The sequence below is a fragment of the Pan troglodytes genome, chromosome 7 (genome assembly GCF_028858775.2).
Source record: "Pan troglodytes isolate AG18354 chromosome 7, NHGRI_mPanTro3-v2.0_pri, whole genome shotgun sequence".
In the NCBI taxonomy this organism is placed as follows: domain Eukaryota; kingdom Metazoa; phylum Chordata; class Mammalia; order Primates; family Hominidae; genus Pan; species Pan troglodytes.
In genome coordinates this window covers 27,443,343-27,463,086 of record NC_072405.2, presented here as the reverse complement: position 1 = coordinate 27,463,086, position 19,744 = coordinate 27,443,343, and the positions used below count along the sequence as shown (strand labels likewise).

The window sequence follows — 19,744 nt, the reverse complement described above, 5'->3', positions numbered from 1 at the left end:
TTTGCCATTTATTTCTTTCACCTAGCATATGTTTTCAAGACTCAACCATGTCATAGCATGTATCAGTACTTCATACTTTTTTTTTTTTTTTGAGACAGAGTTTCGCTCTGTCACCCAGGCTGGAGTGCAGTGGTGCAATCTCGGCTCACTGCAACCTTCAGCCTCCTGAGTAGCTGGGATTACAGGCATGTGCCACCATTCCTGGCTAATTTTTGTATTTTTAGTAGAGACAGGGTTTCACCATGTTGGTCAGGCTTGTCTGAAACTCCTGACCTCATAATCTGCCTGCCTCTGCCTCCCAAAGTGCTGGGATTACAGGCATGAGCCACTACACCCAGCCAGTACTTCATATATTTTTATGGCTGAATAGTATTCCATTGTTTGGCTATACCACATTTTGCTTATCCATTCATCTGTTGATGGACATTTGAGTTGTTTTCACTTTTTGGCAATTATGAATGCTGTTGCTATGAGCATTTGTGTACAAGATTTTGAGTGAACATATATTTTCATTTCTCTGGCGTATATACCAAGGTGTGGAATTACTGGGTTGTGTGCTAACTCTACGTTTAACCTTTTCAAGGACTGCCAAACTGTTTTCCATAGCAATGGCACCATCTTATATACTCATCGGCATTGTGCAGGGTTCTGAATGTCTCCACATCCTCACCAACATTTGTTATTATCTGTCTTCTTGATTCCAGCCACCCTAGTGTAACTGCCCAATGCGTTCGCCTTGCCTGCTGCCTAGTGGGAGCCAGTTTATCAAGACAGGGGAATTGCAATGGAGAAAGAGTAATTTATGCAGAGCTGGCTGTGTGGGAGACCAGAGTTTTATTATTACTCAAATCAGTCTCCCCGAGCATTTGGGGGTCAGAGTTTTTAAAGATAATTTGGTGGATGGGGCTTAGGAATTGGGGAGTGCTGACTGGTCAGATTGGAGTTGGAATCATAGGGGGTCGAAGTGAGCTTTTCTTGCTTCTTCTGTTCTTGGGTGCAATGGTAGAACTGGTTGAGCCAGATTACAGTCTGGGTGGTGTCAGTTGATCCATTGAGCGCAGGGTCTGCAAAATATCTCAAGCACTGATCTTAGGTTTTACAATAGTGATGTTATCCCCAGGAGCAATTTGGGGAGGTTCAGACTCTTAGAGCCAGAGACTGCATGACCCCCTAAACCATAATTTCTAATCTTGTAGCTAATTTGTTAGTCCTGCAAAGGCAGACTGGTCCCCAGGCAAGAACAGGGTCTTTTTGGGAAGGGGTATTATCAATTTCATTTCAGAGTCAAACCATGAACTGAATTCCTTCCCTAAGTTAGTTCTGACTACACCCAGGAATGAAAAAGAACAGCGTAAACCTTAGAAGCAAGGTGGAGTCGGTTAGGTCTGACTTCTTTCACTGTCATAATTTCCTCAGTTAAAATTTGGAAAGGCAGTTTCGCTAGTGCTATATCATGGTGGTTATGATTTGCATTTCCCTAATGACTGATGTTGGGCATCATTTCATTTACTTATTTACTGTTTATATATCTTCTTTACAGAAGTTTCTACTCAAAGACTTTGCTCATTTTCAATTAGGTTATTTATTATTGAGTTGTAAGAGTTCTTTATGTATTCCCAATAACAGCCACTCATCAAATAAGTGATTTGCAAGTATTTGCAGTGCCATAAATGGCATGGAGGTACCCACCCCAGCATGTCCCATTCTGTGGGTTGCTTTTTCATTTTCTTGATCATCTCATAGAATGAAGTTCTTCTGTTTTCTTACCTTTTTTTTTCTTTCTTTCTTTTCTTTTTTTTTTTTTTTTTTTTGAGACAGGGTCTCATTCTGTTGCCCAGGTTAGAGTGTGCTGGTGCTGGCGTGATCATACAGCTCACCACAGCCTTGAATTCCTGTGCTGAAGAAATACTCCTGCCTCAGCCTCCCATGTAGCTGGTACCACAGGTGTGTACCACCACACTCGGTTAATTTTTTTAATTTTTTTTTAAAGTCAGGGTCTCACTTTTGTTGCCCAGACTGGTCTTGAACTCTGGGCTCAAGCAATCCTCCTGTCTTGGCTTTCCACAGTGCTGGGATTACAGGCATGAGCCACCAAAACCCGCCTGTCTTTGCTCTTGGAATTGACTTTTTTCATGGCACTGCCTCTGTGCTGCTTCTGCTGCACTAAGATGCTGAGTCTGGGGCTGCTGAAAGCTATGGCCTTGCATGCTTTTGTCCCCAGATCTTGACTTCTGTGTTCAGTTTGTCAGCATGAAGGAATTAAATTAGCCCTGACTGTGACTGTACCTCCATAAAAAGCAAAAGCAATCCCACTTTCTCTGTTTACATAGCAGCTATAGTCCTGAACAAGTCACCGAACAATGAGTCAGCCCAGCTGTGGCCTGGCCAACAGCCTTTGGGGCAACTTCTGCTTCACTTCGATGGACTCCTTTGCACCCCAGCTGGAGTCAAGGTTGCCAAAGCCTTTCAGATTAGAGTAAAAGCTCGGGTGCTCCTTCTCTGGGTCACATCACCATGATATTTGTTCTGTGTTGTGTTACGAAATTATTTAACTCTTCACATTTAGTCTCAGATAATCCAATTAGAAAAGGGTTGGCAGGCACCGTGCACACTATACTGCATGGACTTTAAATCAATTGTCTCTCTTGGAGTTGTTTCAGAGGTAACCCAAAAAGCTCTATTATTTCCAATTAACGTTCCATGACCATACCTGCACATTCTCAGTCCTCCCTCTATATGAAATGACCTAATTGAAAATGCTAAACCCATGAATTCCCAAGCATGAATGTGCCTTTGTAAACCTAAAATCTCTGGAGATCCCTTTGTTTTCAATATGCGAGAGGGCTTTGGTGTGCAAAGCCTGCTTTCAGTTTCAGGCAGTCTTTCAATTAGCAAATGTAAGCATGTAGGGAGCTATAAAGGTCAAATGTTCTTAACTTCATTATTAAAACTGACTCAAAGCACACAGAAATTAGGAGCCGTTTATGGAATTCTCAGAGCTGCCGGGCCTGCCATGGACAGACTTACAAATATTAGTTTCACCACTCTTGAAACTCTGTGCAGTTGGGCGGACTCCATGATTGATGACAACACTTACTCTCTTAGGTGGGTTTCTGGAACAGGTCCTGAGACCTGTTTTTTAATAGTGTTCTGAGGAACCACATCTGCAAAGGGGTGCAGGTTCCAGGCCTGGGCACAGAAGGAAGTTGAGCTGCGATGTAGTTGTTCAGAGGCCTCAGTCAACCCCACGGGGAGAGTGCAGCTGGAAAGGCCCTTCCGGTTATCCTTAATCAGGCAAGAGGGCTGAATCTTTGTACCTAGCGTGAGCCAATCATTGAATGTGGGCTGGCCCTGTGGTAGGGGTTGACTTTGGGCTAGGCAGCAGCTAGGCAGTTCCTGGGGAGAAACTCAAGTGGGAGCTGCCACTAACACTTCTGGCAGCTGGGGGAGTGGGTACCTTGGTCCACCCAGGGACACATGGACTGCACGTCACTCTCCACCACACACCACCTGTGCCTCATGTTGTAGGCTGCAGTGCCATCAATGATGTGGAGGACACCCACCGCAGCATGTCTATTTCCCAAGCCTCTTCATTCCCTCCTCCATCATCTGCCATCTTTTTTTTTTTCTTTTTTTATATTGTTCATAGCAAGGTAGGAATTTTCCCTGAACAAAAGTAATAGGTTTTGACCTGTTATATTTAAGCCATGCGTGGTGGTACATACTTGTAGCCCCAGCTACTCGGGAGGCTGCAGTGGGAGGATCACTTGAGGTCAGGAGGTCAAGGCTGCAGTAAGCTATGATAGCATCACTGCACTCCAGTTTGAGCAAAAGAGCAAGACCCTGTCTCCAAAAAAATTTTTTTAAATTTAAAAATAAATTAATTTTAGCCTAAAGCTGCCTCCATATATATTTTAAGTTCAGGCTAAAAGTTTTTCCACATATAGTACATAGGGAACTGTAGCCTAACTGAGTGTGTGAATAGGCTGTAACCTACTCTTGTGCCAGTCACAGAGTTTCAGCCAATCAAAGGTGGATAACTGTTCAAATCGTGTTCAAATAAGTCAAACACCAAGCTGTAACCAATCCAGCTGTTTCTGTACCTCACTTCTGTTTTCTGTACCTTACTTTCCTTTTTTTGCCCATAAATCCTCTGCAATCCCGTGGCAGCACTGCAGTGGCTCTGAACCTATTCTGCTTTGGAGGACTGCTCAGTTCATAAATCATTCTTTGCTGAATTACACTCTATTAAATTTAATTAGTCCAAAGTTCTTTCAACAGCCCAGAGGAAAGGGCCAATGGCAGCTGGTGAAAGAGATCGTTCTCAGAACTACATTAATAACTTCTAAATGCAAGCATCTATTATTTTTGTTTTAGGGTCCAACATTTATTCTCAGAAGTTCTCTTTCATGATGATTGACATTCATTCAACAAACCCACATCGCACACAGGCATCTACTGTAGGTAACTGTGTAGTTCAATTTGCTCTTTAATGTCTTGTTGTGCCTTGTTTCCTCCCCATTGCTGCACATGAACCTTGTCTGTGACAGCCCCCACTACCTCAGCCTTGGCCCACAGATGAGGCCATCATTGAACTTCATAGAGAACCTGGTGCCCTTCCATCAGCACACTCCTGATGACCTTGGTAAGGCTGCATCTGGGTCTCCTGCAGAAACTGATCACCTGTAGGCCGTCTGGTCTTACCTAGTATATGCAATCCAGTGTGTCTACTTCCCCAAGCCTCTCCATCTCTTTCTCCGCCATCTGCCCTGGCGGTTCTTGCATTTCAGCCTCCTTAGCCTGGGCCATCACCTCTTCTGTGCTTCTAGAAGCCATTTTAGTAGCCAGCTCACACCATCTCCTGGCCTTTCCAAGGTGCTCAATTCTCAGTCTCGAGAGAGCACTCTCAAATTTACATCCTTTCCGTCATCCAGTCTAAAGTTCTGGCCCCTTGATCATCACTCTCAGCATCAAGTCTCTTGTTTGTCCTCAGGCTGTGGCTGGTACATGGGTCAGGAGGTCCTGACCCTCCCCTGGTGTATAATCCCTTTCTCTCTTTATCAGGCCCAGCACATCCTTGGCCAGGGACTAGGTTAGGCAGCAACGTAACTGTATTTATAGGCCTAAGGGTCAAGAGAGGAGGTGGGGAACACATTTTGTCTTGTGGGTAGAGGCTCCCCACACTGTCTTCCAGCAATGGGGATGAAGTATTCTTACATTCTTACTAGGGAGGGGTGGCCCACCTCTGCAGGCCCAGAGGGTTTAGAGAATTAGGAGTTCCAAGATTGAGGAAAGGAAGGCTCTGGAATCAACCTGGATGTCCCCATCCTAGTATCAGAGTACTGTTCTTTCACACCAGGGTCCTGACCTTGCCAGAGCAGATCTATCTTGGCTGGGAGTTTAGCTTTCCTTGGAGCCCTGCTGTTCTGACAATTAGGTCCTAAGGCTGGTGGTCAGCTTTCTCTGCCTTCACCTAGGAGAGGAGAGCCTCTTTCTATGCTGCAAGAAGGCCCACTGGCTTCTCCACATTTGATTTCCCATGGCCTGTAAATTGCTGTCAGGTTTTCATTTTATTTTCTGAAGTGTCAGACTACGTTAAGGCAGTAGAATTGGATTCCATTGTCATTATAGGCACTGATTCTTCCAATGTTTTCAAATATCTGATACTTTATACCAGCCACTGCATTTCCTTCTGCTACTATACTATCTCCATTTGCCACTGGTGACAGTTTTAAGAACTAGGCTGTGTATTAATTTCCTTGCACAGTCTGTTCATAAGAAATTACCACAAACTTAAGTGGATTAAAAAATATACATTTAATCTCTCATAGTTCTGGAGGCTATAAATCTCAAATCAAGGTATTGGCAGGGCCATGGTCCCTCTAAACATGTGAGGGGAGAATCCTTCCTTACCCCTTCCTGATTCTGGTGGCTCGTGGCATTTCTTGGATTGTGAACACATCACTCAAACCCCTGCCTCCATCTTCATAGGGGCTTCCCCATGTCTCTCTGTCTGTGTGTCTTCCCCTCTTCTTATAAGGATACCAGTCACTGGATTTAAAGTGCACTCTAAATCCAGGATGATTTTATCCCAACAACCCTAACTAATTACATCTACAAAGACACCATTTCCAAACAAGTTATATTCTGAGTTTCCAGGTAGACATGAATTTTGGAGGGACACTATTCAACCCGCTATAGATGGTCGCTTTATGTCAGGAGCTATTTGTGCTCAACTTACCACCAATGATGGAATCCTTATTGCCAGCGAGGTGGCAAGTGACCCAGTTCCCAAGCCTCATATTACCTTTTCACCTACCCAACTTTAGCAGTTGGTCTCTCCAGGAAGCAGACCCTGAGACTGTTGAGCCTGCAGATTGTTTATTAGGAAATGCTCCCTGTGTCAACGCCTGTGGAAGGCCAGGGGGAGATGCCAAATTGGGCAGTGGGAGAAGTGAAGCTGCAGCCACCCCAGGCAACGGCAGAGGGAGTTTTGGAGCTAAAATCGCTGGTCAGAATTGGCCTGTGTTGGGCCAGAATGGTTGGATGTTTATTCACTCATATCTATCAGTCACCAGATATGGGATGCCCTGGGAAGGGCTTGACGTTGAACTAGGTGGCTCTTTGCAGATGGGGTAATCCCTGAAGGCACTGACAGTTGAAGGTTTTCTGCTAATAGTCCTTCCAGAAATAGGCAAGAAGTCCTTCCTTGATGGAGATCTGGGTGGTGTGTCACCATGTCCAACATGAGGACTTAAAACACAGAGATGAGGCTAATGGGGTGAAGGTGGGATTATATTTTGGTGAGCACCATAGACATTCCAAATTCTGAATCTCATGACATAGGACCCATTTGGGGCTCCACTAGCCAATAATTAAGCCCACAAACCTCAGTCAGGAGTCATTCAATAACAACAATGTTGAATATATAGCAGGAAAGCCTTCGTAGAGTTAGAAAACACAACAGCTATCACCCTCTGAATTTGAAATTAATGTTGTTATTTTAGAAAAAAATAAACTAATATTCTGGAAAAGTTAACTGGCTTACCCAAAGTTACCAGCTATGGACATGAATATCTATTTCGTTAACGGTTTTTATTTTTCTCATTTTTAAAACTTACAAAATTTTAAAATTTTTATTTTATTTATGTTTATTTTAAAAATAGAGATGGGATCTTGCTATGTTGCCCAAGCTGGTCTCAAACTCTTGGTCTTAAGTGGTCCTCCTGCGTCAGCCTCCCAAAGTGCTGAGATTACAGGTGTGAGCCACTATGCCCAACAAAAAATTATGAAAAGCTTAAACATACAAAAAACTTTGGAGAATAATATAAGTAATACCCAAGTTCTCACCACTCGACTCTAACAAGTCTTGGTATTTTGTTGACTTTGCTTCAGATACTTTCATTAAAAAAAAAAAAAACTTAATAAATAGACCTCTTTTTACATTGTTCTGAACCTTCCTTCCTCCCTTTCTTACAGAAAGAAGTAGTACCATAAATTTGTTGTTTATCATTCCCATGACTTGTTTTTTCATACTGTGTCTGAAAGTAATATAAACAATAGATAATATTATTTTGCATGTTTTTAGGCTTATGTAAATGAATCATGCCAAATGTATCATTCTATAACTTGCTTTTCTCATGCAACATTGTATTTTGAGATGTAACCATGTTGATACATGTAATTCTAGTTTATTCACTTTAATTATTGTATACCGTTATCTCATGAATATGCCATATTTATATATGTGCATTCTATTGAAGACATTTGGAAAATTGGGAAATGTTTTCCATTTTCACTTTTGTGAACAATGCTACAATGAAACTCTTATTTCTATCTTGTTTATATTTCTTGGAAGAGGGGTGTATATTTGTAGGTATATTAATATATATTCTATATACAGAATTATATTAATATATATTATATACACGGAATTATTGGTTTTTAGTTTACATGCTTCAGAACCAGGACCAGGATAAGGCAATCAAAGACACAGAGTGCAAAATTTAAGGAGGACTTCCCTCTCAGGTGGCAACCGTATGCTTGCATGATCCTGAGAGTGAGGGCCTCCTTAAATGTGAAGCCCCAGGCACCTCCTTGACTCACCCAGGTCCTGACGCTTCTGATCATACACTTTCAACTCTAATAATTGCTTCACAAATTGTCCCTCCCCATGTTGGAACCAATTTATGGTCTCATCAGCAATGTATGAGAGTTCCAGTCATACCACATTCTTGTTAAGTGTGATGGAATACTTGAAAATTTTTGGTAATCTTATGGATGTGTTGGTTTAATCTATAGTTCACTTCTTACTAGTCAATTTGAGCATGATATTATTGGCCATTCAGGTTTCCTTTTCTGTGAATTGCCTTTCATATTCTCTGCCAATTTCTATTGTATTGCCTATCTTTTTCTTATATTTAAGAAATATGTGTATATACAGACACATATTTATATATACATAAAATGTATATATATATAAACAAACACATATTTAAATATACATACATATATATTTTTTTTTAATATTCAGACAGGATCTTGCTCTGTCACCCTGGCGTACAGTGGTGCAATCATAGCTCACTGCAGCCTCGAACTCCTGGGCTCAAGCAATCATCCCACCTCACCTTCCTGAGTAGCTGGGACTACAGGCATGTGCCACCATGCCTAGCTAATTTCATTTTTTTTTTCTTTTTTGGTAGAGATGGAGTCTCACTGTTTTGCCCAGATTGGTCTCAAACTCCTGGCCTTAAACAGTCTTCTTGCCTCAGCCTCCCAAAATGCTGCTATTACAGGCAGGAGCCACTGTGTCTGGCCTGTTTTCTTACTGATTTATGAGATCTTATATTCGAAATCCTAACCTTTTTGTGTTATATAAGGGTAAATATAGATACAGATATCATTGCAGATATATCCTCCCAGTCTTTGTTTTGTCTTTTATAGTCCTTTGTTACACAAAATTGTACATTTTAATATACTCAAGTTATATCTCTTGTTACCTTTTTTATTGTATTTTCTCTCTGCCCTAACCAATGTTGTACAAAATATTTTCGTAAGTTTTATTCTAAAGTTCAAATTTTTGCTTTTAACTTTTGAATCTTTACTCCAAACATACTTTTGTATATGGTATAAAGCTTTCTACAGGAATAACTTATTTCCATAAAGATAGAAAAAAGTTTAAAGATTTTTTATAAATTTTGACTCAGGAGTTACACTTATTAGAATTTATCCCAAAGAAAGGAACAGAGATGTATGCAAAGACTTACTAGAGTGATGATCACTTCATCCTATTTATGTGGATGAATTGCAGATACTCTAAATATTTAACAGTGGGAAGATGGGTGAAATAAATTTAGTTACAGTTATGTAATGTAACAGCATAAAGCTATAAAATAATACATTTGAAGAAAATTTAATGACATGGAAATAAATTAATGATAGATCTTAAGTGGAAAGAGATAGTTAAAGCAGTGTACATAGTTTAATATTATTTTGTGGGAAATATATAAATATACACACAAAAAAGTTGAAATGCTATTTATTAAGCTGTTAGTGGTTGTTATCTCTGGGTTGTGAAATTATGGATGGATGATTTTCTTTCCTTTCCATATCTATATTTTCTTCAATTAATATGCATTACTTTCTTTTTTTTTTTCGAAACAGAGTCTCACTCTGTTGCCCAGTCTGGAGTGCAGTGGTGCAGTCTCGGCTCACTGCAGCCTCCACCTCCCGGGTTCAAGTGATTCTCCTGCCTCAGTATCCCAAGTAGTAGGTATTTTAATAGCAAAAATGGAAAGGTGTTTTAAAACAATCGTTCCAAGGAATGAGGTTAACAGAGCACTCATGAGTGCTTAATGTGCAATAAATCATCTTTGTCATCTAGTACTGTAGTTAGAAGGATTGAAAGCCCAGAATCTTCACGACAGAACTGAAGTCAAACGTTCTGCTTGATGGTCTTCTGTATTTCCATGGTCCCATGTCCTGATTTGGGATTCAGAAAATATGACTGTCATAACCCTATAGGTTATGGATGCCTGCTGAAACCTCATGGAGGCTTAATTCCATATCTTAATCATTTTAATTCTGATTTATTTTTACAGAAGTAGGAATCAAGTTTGTGGTTCAACAACTACAATTTAGTGAGGCAAGTGTAGTCATTCTGGTAGTTATGAAAGGTGTTGCCTTCCTTGAGATGAGGTGGGAAGGCTCTTATCAGCCAGGGGATGTCATACATGACTTGAAGACGCTTGCTGTTGAAATCCTGTGATTAGCAGGAAGTCCAAAACTTTCTCCCGACCCAAATAATCCAGGTTTTCTCAAACACCAAATAAAACCTGGCCTCGGTTTGACCCTTTTGAGAGATGCTTTCATTTCTTTTTCCAACACCAGTAGGACACCCATGCAGTATGCTTTATGTAAAAAATATCCTGAAAAATAAAATGAAACAATTTTAATTTTTTACATTTGGAAAAGATTTTAAAGCATCCAGAAGTACCAAGATTAATTTAATAGATAAATTGGGCCAGGCACAGTGGCTCATGCCTATAATCCCAGCACTTTGGAAGGCTGAGGTGAGCGGATCGCCTGAGGTCGGGAGTTCAAGACCAGCCTGACCAACATGGAGAAACTCCATCTCTACTAAAAATACAAAATTAGTTGGGCATGGTGGCACATGCCTGTAATCCCACCTACTCTGGAGGCCGTGGTAGGAGAATCGTTTGAACCCGGGAGGTAGAGGTTGTGGTGAGCTGAGATCGCACCACTGCACCCCATCCTGGGCAACAAGAGCGAAACTCTGTCTCAAAAAAAAAAAAAAAAATACATTCAACCCAGTGGTGTGCTAGTCAGTGTTAGTAACTAGCACTCCCTAACTCTCCAGAGGAAAACACAGCATTTGCTGGTTTGTAGCATTGGCTGATTTCTTTGGTGTAAATGCTTCCACCATGACTGATTCCAAGCTACCCCCCTGACACCATTGAATGGGCAGATGGGGAAGAGATACACATGATCAGCTTGCCTGGTGTGATCCAGCTCCAGGCTGGAATGCAGTGGCGTGATCTCAGCTCACTACAACCTCTGCCTCCCGGATTCAAGCAATTCTTCTGCCTCAGCCTTCCGAATAGCTGGGATTACAGGCACATGCCACCACTATTTTTTGTATTTTTAGTAGAGACAGAGTTTAGTAGAGACACGGCTATTTTTTGTATTTTTAGTAGAAACAGGGTTTCGCCATGTTGACCAGGCTGGTCTTGAGCTCCTGACCTCAGATGATCCACCTGCCTCAGCCTCCCAAAGTGCTAGGATTACAGGCATGAGCCACCATGCCCGTCCGGGCATTTCTGGTTATACCCAATAACCATAAATAATAAATGTTAATAATTTAGCAGTTTTGCATGATTTTTTTTTACAAAATAAATAAAACAGTAATAATGCGGAGGTACTCTGTTTCTCTCCACAGATTCATTTCCTCACCTTCCTCGCCCAGCAACAACCATTATCAAGAATGTGGTATGTATTCTTTTAGACCATGTTTTTGCACTCTTCCTACATGTATATGTATGCAAAAGAATACATAGTTATGCTTTGCATATTTTAAATTTTTATCTAATGCTATCATGTTGTTCATGTTCTTCAACTTCCTGTCCCCTTCAATAATTTGTTTTAAAAATGTATTCATGTTAATACATGCAGATGCAGTTCATCTATTTTAACTGTTGACTGTACTCTATTGTATGAATATCACAATTTATTCATCCATCCTCTTACAATGAACATTCATATTGTTTCTAATTTTTTGCTAATACAAATGATGTTTTAATGACCTTTGAGGCATGTCTGAGTATATAAAGTTACTAGACCTAGAATTGAAATGAATGAGTTGCAGGGAATACTTATTTTCTACTTTAGTAATACTGACAAATTGTTCTCCAAGTAGTTGTTTCAATTTACACTCCTTCCAGAAATATATGAGAGTTTCTCATTTCTCATATCCTTGTCAATTCTTGATATCACCAGGCTTTTAAAGTGTGGCCAAACTTAGGGTATGAAATGATACCTTTTTTTGACTTTCATTTCCCAGACTACTAGTTAGATTGGTCATTGTACTAGTTAGTGTAAAGGCTAAGCAGCTGTAACAAAGAGACCTCCAGATATAGTAATCTAGGTAAGAATTTCAATAAAAAAGATCTTTTTCTTACTTAATCTTATGTTGGCTAGTCCAGGCTGGTAGGAGGGCTCTGCTCCACACAGTCACTCAGGGATCCTTCCATTTGCTACAATGCTATCCCTTAGGTCATCAACCTTGTCTTCCTGGTTGAAGTCAGGTTGTTGCCACATACCAGCTTTTGGAAAAAAAAGACAAGCTCAGGAAAAGCAATTTCCTTGCAGACAAATAAGGCAGAAGTTGCACACATTTCTTCCAGTCACATTTCATTGGCAAGGACTTAGTCTCATGAATAGGAAATATATGTGTCTGGCTGGGCAGCCATGTCCAAGAAAAAGGAAGGAATGGAGAAAGTGCTAGCATTCCTTCCCAAGCAGATGTTTGTTGACTTTTTGGATTTCTTCTTCCCTGACTTGGCTGGTAATACATTGTGCCCATTTTAATTTTGCTTTTTTCCTTATTGTTTCATAGGAAGCCTTCATGTGCTCTAGATTTGATTATTTATTTATACAATAATTTTGATTGTTTAAATGCACCAGTATATATACCTCAATAAAGCTATTTTAAAATATTCTCATTTGTGATTTAAACAAGCCATATCATATTCTTTAGCTAAATTGATATTTCTTTTGTAAAGTAAATAAAACTACTCCCATCCCAATTTTCTCTTTTCTGGGAATATAATTTTACCTATTAACTTAATCAAAATTATAGATTCATGAAAATTTCTTTGGGCTAATGTAAGCTGCTCCAAGTTAAAAGAGAAAAAAAATGTGGCTTCTTAGATACTATTGAACCCTCCAAGAATATCTGACAATCTGTATGACATTGTGGTAATTTTTTTGACCACTCTGAACTTCAATTTTCTCAACTGTAAGTATGATATTATTTGCTCTGCCTGCTACATGATATTGTTACAAGGATCAAGCAAGATAATGCAGAGAAAATGTTCTGTGCAATGCAAAATTTTTAAGTGTTAGGAATTAGAATTACAAATAGTATTTCAATAGCATGCCGAGGATTTCATTCGAAATGTCCTAAGTCTTGTTTCCAGTTTTACTGTTATATTCTATATACCATTTACACAGATATTCCATACTCTATATCAGGGGCTGACCTTTGGCAGTCACTACCACCTCTGGGTGTGTGTGTGTACGTGTGTGTGGGTGTGGTTGGAATAACAGCCATGTGCCCAACCACATCTGTGTGAGTCAAGACTCTCCTGAGAGCTGCCTTTATTTTGAGCAGCTCTGTTCCTAATGGCAACCTGGGAGGCTGGCTTTCCAGCCTGTTTTCAAGCAGTGCTCAGCAAAGCCACATCACTGCAAGGTATGCTTCAGATTTTCTATCGCTGTTTCAGGCCACCCCAGCTTGGCATTCATCATTGCCTTCCCCAGGCAGTTCTCAGTTTCCTGCAATGTCTCATCCTGCCTGTCACACCCAGTGACAGCCTGTTATAGTCGGGTGGGCAGCACTAAATGGCTGCTCCCTGGCTCAGCCCCATCCGTCAGTGCCTTTCCCCAGCATCTCTGCTCCAGCACCGCCCTTCATGGGGATCCTCAGGCTTGGCAGAGGAAAAACAGGGCTGATAGAGACAGAGAAAGAGAGAGAAACAGGAATGCCTTGGGGTGTGATTTTTACTTTATTGGTGATAAACCAACTGTGAAAAGTTAGAAAGGAGAATTTTAGCAACATGTTGAAGAGGGGAGTTCTTTAAAGGGAATATAGGAAAAGCTTCATAATTTTATTGATATACTTGAATTTAATTTTAAAAATAAGGACAGTAGTACTCTTGCATCAAAATGCAGAAGATTTATTTAACGCTGTGTATCCCAACCCTGTAGGTGTTAGGAATGCCCCCGTGAGGAAGAGGAAGTGACCTGAGGTGACTACATGGTGGCAAAAGTCAGGAAATTAGCAGAGTTAGGGTTTGTGTCCTCCCTCCTACCCAGGAAGGGATTAGCACTGACTCATTTCATAAACATTTATTTAGCAACTTCTATATGCCAAGAGTTATCCTCCATGCTGGAATATAGCAGAGGCTGAAACAGATGAGGCTAAATCTTTTATGTCTGGGATTTTACTGCTTTCATGGAACTTAAATTGGGTTGGTAGGGCATGGAGGAGGTTAATGGCCAGAAACAGACAGAAAGACACATGATAATGAAAATAAATAAATAGTTACATGTCAGTTACTGGTAAATGCTAAGTGTCATAGTCCACTTTGTATTGCTATAACAGAACACAAAAGATGATAATTTATTTATAAAGTAAATTTATTCTTCACAGTTCTAGAGGTAGGGGCATCTGGTGAGGGCCTTCCTGCTGCATCATCTCATGGCAGAAGGTGAAAAGATCAGAGAGTATGAGAGTGCAAGTGAGCAAGAGGAAGCCAAACTTGCTTTGATAACAAGCCCACTCTTGAGATAACTAAGACACTCCTGTGATAATGACATTAATCCATGAGGACTCTCCCATCATGACCTCATCATCTCTTATTCAGCCCCACCTCCCAACGCTGTGGCATTGGGGATTACGTTTACAACACATGAACTTTAGGGAATACCTTTAAACCATAGCACCATGTAATGATTTTTAAAAAGTGATGTGAAAGCAACTGAGGACATTAAAGCATATCTTTCTGAAAAAGTAACATATAAGGTGCTCTAGATCAAATGTTTATGAGCTATAGCATCCACCCCCCCCCCACACACAAAAATTCATATATTGAAATCCTAACCCCCAATGGGAGGGCGTTAGGAGATGGAGCCTTTGGGAGGTGAATAGGTCATGAGGGTGGAGCCCTCATGAATGGGACTAATGCCCTTCTAGAAGAGACCCCAGAAAGCTCTCTTACTCCTTGCACCTTGTGAGGACTCAGCAAGAAGATGGCCATCTATGAACCAGGAAGTGGACCCTCACCAGACAGAAAATCTGCCAGCACCTTGATCTTGGACTTGCAGCCTCCAGAAGCATGAGAAATAAATTTCTCTTGTTTATAATTCTCTATGGTATTTTTGGTATAGCAATGTGAACTAAGACATAAGTTGAGATCTGAATGATAAGAAGTAGCAAATTATGTTAGTTAGGAGGACAGAGTGCATTGAGCAGAGGCCTCAACTAACATGAAGGACCAAAAGTAGAACGAAGTTTAAAAAGTCCCAGTGGGGCTAGGAAGAAGGCCAGTGGGCCTAGAGTGGGGCAGGTGAGGGCAGAAGGCAAGGAGGTATGTGTGGAGAAGTGGCTGACCCTGGTTCACACAGCTCGGTCAGGTGGGGGTAGGATCCGGAATCACAAGTCCAAGGGTTTAGCCCAGGCAGAGATCCCCTGCTTGGGGCATCTGGGGCACTGAGTAAGCTGTGGCTTTCAGAATCAGGTGACTGTCAGATTCAGGGAGTTTTTCTCGGTGTGCTCAAGGACCAGAGTTTGGTGATTGAGGGCAGACAATGAGGAGGGAGGAACCATTAAAAAACAGGGTCCAGCCCTGGAAGCATAGACTAGTAGGTATTGGAAAAGTTGGTGAAGGTCTCAGGTGAATGAAGTGAAACTCCATAACAAGACAGAACAGAGAGACATGCTTCTTGTGAAGGCTGAGTAGGGGCACTGCAGGTCTTCACTCACACAGGCATCTGGGACTCATTTCAGCCCGTGGGATCCATATTTGGGACAGCAAACATCTCCAGAGCCCACTTGCTCATACAATGAGAGCTCCAGTGTATTAAAAGGTCAGACTTCTCTTGGCTTAAATACTCACCTGGGTGAGCCTAAAGATGGCAGGTCATTTTGCAAGCACTGAGAGAGACAGCCAAATGTAAAGAAGCTTGCTTTTGACGGTTTAGGATCAAATTTGGAGCTCTGTGTCTTTGAGTTTGGGTACCTCTCAAGCCAAATCTTTAACATTTTTTTTCTACATTGTAAAGCAACCAACTGACGAAGGAACAAAGGTGAAAGTTCACTGTGAATAAGACTTGATTTTGCATTCCAAAGACAGATATACCCTGGATTAGGTTAGCTACAAATTGAAGCTTTATGTGACAAGTAACATCTCAGGATAGCAGAAAATGTCCCTGTTTCTAAAGATGCATCGTGTCAAACCGTAGTCTCTAATTTTTGTGGCAAGGAAAAGCTTCACATGGCCCCAAAGCCTGTACTCTTATAATTAGACCATCCTGTCTCCAAGTAAGCATATTTTTCCAATTTTTATCTATTGTAGTCAAATTAGACCACAATTATGTGGAATTAAAATGAGGCATCATTCATGGAGATGTAGTATCTAATGTTAAATTAAAATGTGTGTGCCTGTTTGCTGAGTTGAAACCATATAGATAGATAAGACACCTGATTAGATACAGCATATGGAGTGCTTTTTTTTATTTTTATTTTTAGACAGTCTCACTCTTATCGTCAGGCTGGAGTGCAGTGGCATGATCTCGGCTCACTGCAACCTCTGACTCCCTGGTTCAAGCGATTCTCCTGCTTCAGCCTCTCAGGTAGCTGGGACTACAGGCACGTGCCACCATGCCCAGCTAATTTTTGTATTTTTAGTAGAGACAGGGTTTCACCACGTTGGCCAGGATGGTCTCGATCTCCTGACCTCGTGATCTGCCCACCTCAGCCTCCCAAAGTGCTGGGATTACAGGCGTGAGCCACCACGCTTGGCCGTGGAGTGCTTTCTATAAAAACATAACAATGAAGCTGTCAATATTTTCACTAGAGGCATTCATTTCTTCATGCCTTACTGTAACAGTCCCCAACCTTTTTGGCACCAAAGATTGGTTTCATGGAAGAAAATTTTTCCAGGGACTGGGGCGGGTTGGGAGGGAGTGGTTTCAGAATGATTCAAGTGCGTTACATATATTGTGTACTTTGTTCCTATTATTATTACATTGTAATACATAATGAAATAATTATACAACTCACCATTGTGTAGAATCAGTGGGAGCCCTGAGTTTGTTTCCCTGCAACTAGGCAGCCCCATCTGGGGGTGATGGGAGACAGTGACAGATCATCAGGCATTAGAGTCTTATAAGGAGAGGGCAACCTAGATCCCTTGTATGAGCAGTTCACAATAGAGTTTGTGCTCCTGTGAGAATCTAATGCCGTTGCTGATCAGACAGGAGGCGGAGCTCAGGCGGTAATGTAAGCAATGGGGTATGGCCATAAATACAAGTGAAGCTTTACTCACTTCGCTACCGCTGCTTACCCCCTGCTGTGCGGCCCAGTTCCTAACAGGCTACAGAATAGTACTAGTCTGTGACCCCAAGGTTAGGGACTGCCATCTTACTGTGTCCTAGGCACTATGCTGAGCACATTTTACACGATCTCATTTCCCTTACATTATGCCATTGTTTCTAAGTAAAAGTAAGGTACTCAACAAATCTCCTGGCTTGGGGGCCGGCGGGGGGGGGTCATCTGATCTGACTTATATCGTTTGACTTATAGCAAATTTTCCATTAATGTATCTTCTTTACTTCATGAGACTTGAGAAATCACTTATTTGAACTTCTTTTTTTTTTCTTTCTTGCTACAATGAGGGCAGTAATACATTAACTATTTAGGTTGGTAACAAAAGTAATTGCAGTCTTTGTCACTAAAAGTAAATTTACTGCCACTGCACTCCGGCCTCGGTGACAGAGTGAGACTCCATCTTAAAAAAAAAAAAGAAATAACTCAAAGCAAAAGGAAAAACACAAAGCTTTAACAGATGATGAAGAGCCCAACCAAAATCTATTAAAAAGTAAATTTACTTTTTATGGCAAAGACCGCAATTACTTCTGTTACCAACCTAATAACTACTTGGTTCATAGATATCGTAGTGAGAAAGGACCTTGAGAGGTGTGAACCAGGCTTCCGCCTTCAGACAGTTGGGGCTATTTGTTCACAAATAGGAGGACAAGACTGGTGAAGTCACCTGCTCAAGGCCACACAGCTGGAGAAGGGCACAATCAAAACCAGCGTCCGGGTCTTCTGTCTCCTATTAAGATCTCCTTTCCCTAAGCTGAGCTTCCGGTGAGAGCAAGAGTCAAGGTGTGTTGGGATATAGCACATGTCTGCCATTGGTTCTCCTTGACCAGTTGTATCTGTAAAGCATAGAATGAAAGGGTAAGGATGGAATAAAACATGGTTCCTGTGAATGGCCCATTGTGCTTCTAACTGGCCAATTTGTGAAGAATTTAGGAAAGGCAGCTAAAACCAAAAACCATGGCTCAAAATAAATAAGCATCACTCCAAGGAAAAGGATCACGGCCTTATAACAACATTCTACCCGGATGATGAGATTCACATGCCTTCCTCCTGCCTCTCCTCTTCTACTGGGAGCACAACTGCTCCATCCTTTCCACTTGGCCAACATCCCAAACCTCAGCTTAGGACAACTCCAGTGTGCGATACAGGATTTAAAAGGAATAAAGACGGAAGATGCTGAGGGGACCTTTTTTTTTTTTTTTTTTTTTTTAAACAGAGCCTTGCTCTGTCACCCAGGCTGGAATGCAGTGGCGCAATCTCAGCTCACTGCAGCCTCTGCCTCCCCGGTTCAAGCAATTCTCCTGCCTCAGATTCCCAAGTAGCTGGGATTACAGGTGTGCACCACCACGCCCAGCTAATTTTTGCATTTTTAGTAGAGACTGGGTTTCACCATGTTGGCCAGGCTGGTCTTGAACTCCTGATCTCAGGTGATCCACCTGCCTCAGACTCCTAAAGTGCTGGGATTACAGGCATGAACCACCACTCCCAGCCCTGAGGGGACCTTTCAGCCAGGCTCCAGTCATTTTTAAAATGCAGAAGTGGCAATTAGCACAGAGACTTATTTGTGTGTGTGTGCGTTTGTGTGTGTGTGCGTGTGTGTGTGTTGTCAGGGAGCACTTTCTTCCTTATGACTGTGCCTGAAAGCCAGACTTTCCTGACCCACTAATGAGTTTCCTGCAGGGCAGAGAAATCACCCCTCCCACCATGAAAAGGGCCAATTGCAGAAAAATCTCTAGTGAGAGAGAAAGATCTGAACAAACATAAAATGGACATTGATTTAAGGCAGATGCTGGCACCCCCCAGGAAATGGGGAATAAAAGGCAGTGTTTGGGGAGAAGCAGGAGCATCTCTTGAAAGGAAGGAGGAAGCAAAGGAATACATTAAAAGACCAAGAATTGGCAGCAAGGAATTTGTTTTATAACAGGCATAACCGTGTCAACCAAAACATGTAAAGAAATGACTCTGTAAGCAAAGTCCAGGTATGGTGTCTCACACCTGTAATCCCAGCACTTTGGGAGGCCGAGGTGGGTGGATCATCTGAGGTCAGGAGTTCAAGACCAGCCTGGCCAACATGGTGAAACCCCATCTCTACTAAAAATATAAAAATTAGCTGTGCGTGGTGGTGGGCACCTGTAATCCTAGCTACTTGGGAGGCTGAGGCAGGAGAATTGCTTGAACCCAGGAGACAGAGGTTGCAGTGAGCCGACACAGTGCCACTGCACTCCAGCCTCAGTGACAGAGTGAGACTCCATCTCAAAAAAAAAAAAAAAAGAAAAGAAAAGAAAAGAAATGACTCTAAGCAAAAAGAAAAACACAAAGTGTTAACAGATGATGAAG

At 41.5% G+C, this 19,744-nt stretch overlaps 1 protein-coding gene across 14 annotated transcripts in view; it reads left to right on the top strand.

The window, feature by feature from the left end:
* Positions 1-19,744, top strand: part of PSD3 (pleckstrin and Sec7 domain containing 3) — a 728,752-nt gene that overhangs the window by 103,955 nt on the left and 605,053 nt on the right. For all 14 annotated transcript variants that reach the window (XM_063816241.1, XM_024345060.3, XM_024345058.3 and 11 more), the window contains one exon: positions 11,459-11,508. The gene's annotated coding sequence lies outside the window, so the exon portion shown is untranslated. The remainder of the gene's footprint in view (positions 1-11,458; positions 11,509-19,744) is intronic.